This window comes from Pinus tabuliformis, chromosome 6 (genome assembly GCF_031772625.1).
Source record: "Pinus tabuliformis cultivar Carrire ecotype Pingquan chromosome 6, CPIR1, whole genome shotgun sequence".
Classification (NCBI taxonomy): domain Eukaryota; kingdom Viridiplantae; phylum Streptophyta; class Pinopsida; order Pinales; family Pinaceae; genus Pinus; species Pinus tabuliformis.
In genome coordinates this window covers 1,336,681,811-1,336,690,496 of record NC_142292.1, presented here as the reverse complement: position 1 = coordinate 1,336,690,496, position 8,686 = coordinate 1,336,681,811, and positions in this window count along the sequence as shown.

Below are 8,686 nucleotides of genomic sequence, written 5' to 3'. Positions count from 1 at the left end.
GGGGCGCCCGGGCTGCCAGGGTGGGGGGGTTGGGATGCTTGGGGGGGTGAGTGGGTGAGGGCGCCCGTGCCGTGCGGGGGGTGGGTGAGGGCGCCCGAGCAAAATGTTTTATTCGTGATTTACTTTTTTACACTGGAATGTTAATGCATGTCCTTTTGGAATATGAGGAGCGGTGGGTGGGGCGATTGTTGATTAAAATTTATGATATATTTTCGTTGTTAATTTAAGTTAATATGTTTTTATTATTTACTGATTTATGTGTTTCTATTTTTTAGGAAAATGGCATCAAAGAGAATTTCAGTGAATCTTTCTGGACCAAAGACTCATAAAAGTGCATCTAAAAGAAACATTGGTGAACGAACTCCACCTGAGCTCATGACTACAAATCTTTCAAGTGCTTTAAGTGATAAGAAGATGATTTCAGATTGGAAGAATTCGAAAGAGGTGAAATTTCCATCAAGAATGTGGTATGTGAAAGAAAGAGAAAGCGCAAATGTGAATATATATCTATATATCAATATACCGAATGATAATGGAATTTTTGAGGTGATGGGAAGAGTTGTAGATATGTGTTCGGTACCGGACACTGAATTTGTTTACGTACTTACAAAAGCTCACAAGTCACATGAAAGGGTTAAATACCAACTATCATATTCATTGTATGACACGAGAGAGGTATCTACAAAGTTGTGTAGTGAAATCGTAAATGAGATGACACAAAACATCGTAAGTATTGTTATTTATATTTGTATTTTGCGTTTTTGAAAGTGTCTCACTATATTTTTTAACTTTGTTTTTTATTGACATATGATATTTTGTTTGGCAAAATTTCGTTGAAAGTTGTTCAATTAGGTTGGGAGGCATTCATTTCATTGAGAATGATATCATGAAAGTTGTCAGCAGTTTTTACTCAGTGTCAGAAGAAGATATGGAAAATAGGCAAAATAAAGTAATTGATAATGCTACAAAACTACATCCAAAGAATCATAAAAAAAGGTCTCTGGTGGATAAATCTAGCAAAGGTAAACAAGTTACTTTTGAGAATGATGAAGTTGAAATTGACAATGAAACATATGTTGTCATTACTGAAGATGACATTGGAACTGAGAAGAGCCATAAAAATCCAAAAGTAACAATGCTCAAGAATAACTCTGGTGGGAATGTTATGACCAAGAAAAATAAAGTTGATGATTTTGAAGCAGTCATTACCAACAGTCAAAAACCTAGTGAAACTTCAAAAGAAAGCAGAGAAATCATTACACCGGGAGTTGATTTAGAAGATGGCATTATCAAAACTAAACAAAATGTCATTCGAGATAATTTGACAAAGAGAAACTTAATTGATGGTGGTCGCACATTTTAGCTTAATGTCAGGCAAACCTATAAAGCAAGTGAAGGACAATGTCAATATCAAGTTAGAAAGCCGCATCATCTGTATGTTCACAACTTGAAGACATTGATGAGGTACAATCCATATGCTCATGTGGTTAGTTATGTGCTTCTTGTTGATCCACTTAAAGTTCCCAACAAAGAAGCATTTGATAAGTCAAAATGTTTTGAATACAATTATTATGTGCTTGGGGGGAACCATTCTGTAGAAGCTCAAAGACAATTGATGGAGGAATATCCTAATATAGGATCATAATTCAAATAATTCAAATAATGAATATAGGATGTCTATGACTTTCATCCAAAGGGTTAGATTTATTCATAGTGAATTTGAAGAAAAATGTGGTGGGAATAGGACAAAATTTACTGCAGATTTTCGAAAGGAATGTTGTATGGAAACAAGATATCAAATTGAAGAGAAAACCAATTCAAAAGGTGGAAAAGGCAGCAAACATAGTGATTTATTCAGAGGTGTTGATAACATTTTCCAATTGGCATTTAGAATTGGAGATGTTTGGAGGTTGATTGATGAGATTTTTAGCATGTGGGAAGACATTGCCATTAAAAACCAGAAGGTCAAAAAATCTAAGCCATTCATATGTGGCAACAGTAAATTAGCTCCTGAAATGAAGCATCTTCCAGACGATATGACTATCACACCTTGGAGGGCGATGCAAGGAGTGAAAGATGAAAAAATTGTCAAAACAATATTATCTCGTGTGAGGTAAGGGGAATTATCATTGGAGGAAATGTCTGAAGAATTTCAAAAGTAAGTTTCTTGAAATATTTTTATTTATTTCTAGATTATAATTATATTTTAAATAAAACATGTTGTTCTTGGTAGTATTTGTTATACATATCATTATATTAACTTTTTGTTACTTTATCTATGTAGTCACAAAGTTTACATGAAAATTCAAGAACAAATGGTTAGATTGTTGAATGAAGATAGTTGGGATGATGTCGTACGCATTTATCCAGATTCAAGTTCTACATCAACATTAAAAGCTTTTTATCTTTGCATTTAAAAAGGTATCTTGATTTATACATTCATTTTTATTCACATGTGTACTATTTTTAATTTATAACTTACACATATATTTGTTTATTTTATAAAAGATGAGGAAGGATGATAATGGAGTGCCAGATAGTTTCAAAACCTTTATTGAAAAAATAAAGATCGAAAGACTGAGGAAGCAACGTATTAAGGATATTCAACTTGATCCAAATTTTAATCATTTCATTTGGAATGGGCTAGACACTATTCAATATCAAGTAATACAAGGCGACTGTGAAGACATTGCTAAACTCATACCTAAAAGGGATTATGCTCTAGTCATTGCAGATATTCCCCATGGTTTCAATATTCCAAACATTGACTATGATAGTGACCCTTATACTTATCAAGCTTTTAGTAAAGTGGTTGCGGGATTTGTAGAAGTCACGTTATCACCATTATGGAGATTTGTGACATTTCATTCAAACACACAATTGGCAATGATATTGTCAAGCTTCAAGGGGAAAACAAATTCAAGGATGCAGCTTACATGGTAAGAGGTTTAAAATGTATATTTGATTAATGTTGAAAAAATTATTTATGTACAATTTAATTGAACTTTTACTATTTCATGTTACAAGGAAAAGTCAAATCTTCTTTACAATGAAGATCAACAATTTATAAATGATTGTGAGTTCATTCATATTGATAGTTGGGCAAAAGATGATAGCCATATGTCGATGATTTTTAATCGGGTAGACAGAAAGAGTCATAGCCAAATACTGAGTTATGATGTTGTTGTGAGAAAACTAACATATGAAGACAAAGAAGCAAAAGGAGAGATAGTTAACATTTATCAAAAACCACAATTATTGATTAACTATCTTATAGACATTTGTTCAAATGAAGGAGATTGGATTTTGGATTTATTTTCTGGCTCAGGTAAGTTTTATTATATGGAATTGAATTTCAATATGTTATTTTTTTAATTAATATGTCATTGTACTAATTTAATTCATTATTTCTTTTGTGTTTGGTAATTAGGTACAACACTAGCATGTTGCCTTCAAAAAGGAAGAAATTGCATTGCAATTGAAAAAGATCCAGTACAGTGCAATTTCATTCAGCAAAGAATTAATGCTCTTCAATTTCTTCCAGATGCAATTGGGTTGAAGAAATGGGACTTTAGTAAATCACGTGTGGCAAAAAAGGCAAAGGAACCCCAACCACCATTACATGGAATGTTTGGAAAGACATACATTGGGAGTTTCGCAGACATCAAAGACCCATTAGAAGAGGAAAATGAGCAAAATGAAACAGAAAATATTGTGGAAGAGGACAATGATGAAACTCTAGAGGACGAAGAGTTTGGATTACGTGACATTGTTGATTAAATTTAAGTTATGCTTGTAAATCAAGCTTTGCAATGTTTTGACTTTGACATTTTATGAGAAGAATAAACACTCAATTAGGGTTGTTATACGTTTAATATTGGTAATATGTGATTTTTGCATTGATTTTTAAGTTAATCATTATTTTTTGAAAAAAAAGAAATGATTTTTATTATTTTTTTGACATGAAATTCATAGAAAAACTATTATTTAACCATTTTTAGTTAAAATTATCGTATAAAAATTGTGATTTTGACATGTCAATTCTAACAAAAAATTATCAAAACGTGTAGTTTTTTAGTTATATTTATGTTAAAAATTGTTATTTTTATGTCCATTGTTAAAAAATATTTTTTTTTAGAAACAATTATTTCATATGGATTGAAAAATTAATTAAGGATGTATAAATATGTATAATATCGAAAAGTCTAAATATCGACCTTCTAATTTAAAAATGCAAAACAGTAAAAACCTCACAAAAAAAAAAAATTATAATAAAAAACAAAAAAATGTGAAGAAAACGACCACTTCAAAAATTATCAAATTTACTAAATAATTGTTTACATTTTATACATTAAAAAATTTAAAGCAAAAAAACAGGGCTTTTAAAAAAGGAGTGTGACGCTGAATGCTCACTTTTTTAAATCAGCATGAAAATCACTACCATTCTAAAGCGTGATGTACATAAAAAAAACTAAAGTGCCAAAAACTATTCTCTAAAAAAAACATGTGTGTTCTGCATCACCCATTTTCAAAATCAGGTCACTTTTTTGCTATCTCTACGAAACGGGTAACAGTATCAATTCTCGTTTCAAAGTTTACATTGTTATTATCCTTTAAAAGCTGGAGAACTTGTTGTTGATGCTTGATGTGATCTTTCATTGCTTGAACATTTTTCTTCTTGATATTTCCTTCTATCTTGAGAGTTTGAGGAGTGGTAATTTCTTCTAGTGCTTTACAAGATATGGTCGGATTCATTTCTTGATGCTCGATGTGATCTTTCACTTCTTGAACATTTTCTTTCTTGATATGTCCTTCTATCTTGATAGTTTGAGGAGTAGTAATTCTGGCCAATGCATTACAAGATATGGTTGGATTGATTTCTTCTTTCTCGATGTGATATTTCACTTCTTGAACCTTTTTCTTTTTGGTATGTCCTTCTATCTTGAGAGTTTGAGTGGTAATTTTGCCAATGTTTTACAAAATATGGTCAGATTCATTTATTTTTTTCTGGGGTTGGGTCCTGGCGTATGTCCTCTTCTTTTGATGTTTTTTGATCATTTTCTTCCTCCTTTTCATACTCTATGTAAAATAATTTCTTCTCAACACACCTATGACCTTTAGTGCATTTTCTATCACAATTGTAACAAAGTCCTTTTTCTCTTTTTTCTTCCAATTGTTGTGGTGTAAGCCTTGTAGGTTGTGGAAGGCTAGGAGAAGAAACACTTCCATAATTATAGTCATGAGTGGTGGGATTCTTTGTTTCCATAATTTCGCTTCCAATTTTTCTTGCCAACTCGAATGCCTCCTCCAATGAATCAGGTTCCCAAAAACGAACCTCATGTTGAACATTATCCTTTAAAGTCTCTATGAAGACATCAATCCTTTGCTTCTCTGGAATATAATTTACCCTTTTGTTCAATTTTTGAAATTCCTCAATGTGCTCTTCCATTGAACCATTTTGTTTGAGATTTATCAATTGGCTAAAAAAGGAGTTTCTCTTTGTATCCTCATAATGTGCTATCATTTCCTCCATGAAAATTGACCATGTGACAAGTGGTTTACGAGAACAAAGCCCTTTATACCATAAAAATTGATTTGGTTCTAAATAATTAGATGTAATACATACCTATTGTAACAATGGTACACCATGTAGATCAAAATATTTCTCCATCTGTAGTATCCAATTTACCGGCTCCTTGCCATCAAACTTCCTCATCTCCTTTTTCTTGATTTTAGGAGCTCGGTCTTGAAACGACTGTAGCTTTGTAATTCCGGATCTTCCAGTTCTGAAATCGCAACCTGCAGTAGCACTTTGCGTCCTCTTTCCAATGCCACCAGTCTGATCCAAATTGGATTCTCCAAGGAAGAGTTATGCCAAATCTCCCACTGTGACCTGATTATAGACTAGTTCAGTAGAACAAACTTGTACGTCATGCCACGTGTCACTATTTCGACCTTTGGATCTGAAAAATGTACATAAGAAACTATAGTTTGTCCTTTTTCTGTACTTTTGACGAAATTTCAATCTGATGCCCAGAGAGAAAGTTATGATGAGTTTCCCTAGGTCACCTGTTTGGAATGTAATTCAGGAGTCTGCAAAAAGACCAACTTCCTCAGATCATATCTCCACAAATATTGCGCGAAAAACTCTGAAATTCGGACCCGATGTTCACCGTGATTTCGTTTCAAATGGTTTTTTTTTCACTTCTGAAACGTCGCAGAAAAAAGTTATAGCGAAAATTCCACGATGATCTATTTGGAGCAGCGAAACCCTAGAATCCAAAGCTCTGATACCAAATGTTATGAAACCAGCTCACAAAAAGATAGAAAAGATAGTTAAACGCCTTAGAATTCAGCCTCTTCGATGGGGCAACCTCCTTTACATTACACAAAAGAACAATTCTTGGATGATACAAATGAAAAGACCTCATTTCTATATATAGGAGTCTAAGGAGTCATAATATAATCAGAGCCGACATAACAATAATAATGTAAGGGCACAATATTAACAATAGTGGGCTTCTATGGAGCACACTAATAACAATAGGGGTCTTCTATAGGGACTACATGGGTACAACAATATAATAAGGGGGTTGTACTAATAACAATAAAGGGTTACACTAGTAGTATAGGGGCCTAACATGCATTCTCTCATTTTTGCCCTTCTTAATTTCCTTCAGCTTATTTCTAAGAAACAAGACTTCATTTGCATTATTAACTTTAAATAAGCTCACCAGTCTATCGTAGATTTCCTTGGGGGTGTTCAGCTTGGAAACATAGGCCACCAAGTGCTGGTCGATAGAGTTCTGGATGATCTTCCTTACTTTGACTTCTCCCTTGGTCCATTTGTTCCTAGCAGCAGCGGATGCATTTGATGGAGGCTCAACAATCCCGCCTCTCACATGGTCCAACACTTCCTGCTCTTCTAATGTTAAATCGAGAGACATCTTCCATCCATGATAATCAGACTTCTCATGGAATTTGTCTTCAACAGGGAAGTGTGTTGAGGACCCCATGATTTATTTAAGATAGCCTTGCCAATCTTCTCTTCGGTGATCTCTCTTACTCTTGCTCTTGCTCTTGCTTGGGCTTTGTCTTCACCTCAGCTCTGATACCATGTTAAATTATGGTATGTTCTATGCTTAGAGCAGTTTACTTATTTTTTTTCTTATTAGCCACAGATTAGCAATCACATATACATTAAGTAAAATGCAGATAGAACATCAAATGATCAACAGAAAACAAGCCAAGACAAGAGACACAAGATGTGGCGGCTAGCTAGGGACAAACCCCAATGCGGGGAAACCCTTTGATAAATCTTCTTTTCCCTTCAATAGTTTAACAGAGAGAAATAATACAAAATCTAAATTCTGTAATTTTATATCAATAGCAGCAAACCCTAGATCAGCAAAGTCAAACTTGGTCAAACTAGCTCAAATTGACCTCTAAAATACTTGATCAATTTCCGGTCAACTTGTCCTTGAACAGCCTGAAGAAACAACCGTTGAACAACCCCAAAATTTCAGTCAATTTGCAGATTTTTGAAGTCAACTTGCAGCTCTAAACTAGGGTAGTCAACACTGGTCAAACCAAAGGTCAGATCACCTCGATTTTCGTGCCAAAAATTGTGGTTTGCCTAAGAGAGGCAACCACACCCAATTTGCACTTCTAGAAGGTCAACGCTGGTCAAAGAGATGACCTGCTGCCCTAGCGTCCTTTCCGTGTCTTCCTTGCCCTAAGACATCTTCCTTTCAGCGACACGTGTGAGAGAGAGAGAGAGGCTCCTTTTATGCGTAGGGGAGAGAGAAAGAGAATGTGAGTGAATTGAATTGTCCAAATGAAGAGAATGCTCCTTGTATTTATATGCAAACGTTGAGATTGAATAGACATGATTGTTGGGCTTTTGAGCCTACATAAGTTTGCTGGCCGACCTTGACAATTTGTCCATAATCAAAATAAATTCATATCTCCATAAATACTTATCGGAATCTGATGATCTTTAGATCAATCCTACACCTCTTGATGAAAGGAATCTAGGAAAAATATCAGAAGACATAAATAAGAAGATCTACATGGTGTTTGGCCCTAGTTGCCAATTTTAACAGTAAGGCATCCAAGACACGAGTAGGCAAGAGGACTGATATTCTGAGGGTCGGGAACCCAAGATGAGAATAGTTCTAGAAGGTCATACTCAGTGTACACCTGGGTGGGTATGTATATTAAGAGACAATGATGAAGGTGTCTATAAATCATTGGCATCACCAACATTGTAGCTCATGGTCTCATGGAGAGATGAAGTTGTTAGTCAAGGCCTTGCACTATGACAATGTTGATTGATATGATGTTGTACAGATGGGATTACCAATCTAGTTATTCTTATGAGAAATTCTTCAGATTGAGAATAACCAAGTACCATTGTAAATGCCTTGCTAGTTAAGAGGGAGTGTTGAAGAAAAGGGTAACAAGGTTCAGTGTTTGTCAATGTAATTTTGATCTTTGTATTTGTCGAGAAAAAGAATTATTATTTTTATAAATTATATGAATTAGTTTCTTACTCATTCTATACGTTTAGGAAAGTCAAAGAGTCAAATTTATATTGAAAAGCTCTTCTTGAGCATTTATGTAATGAACATGAGTCAACCTAACATCAAGCAGCGCTCAAAGACAAGCACCATCCTTCAAAGAA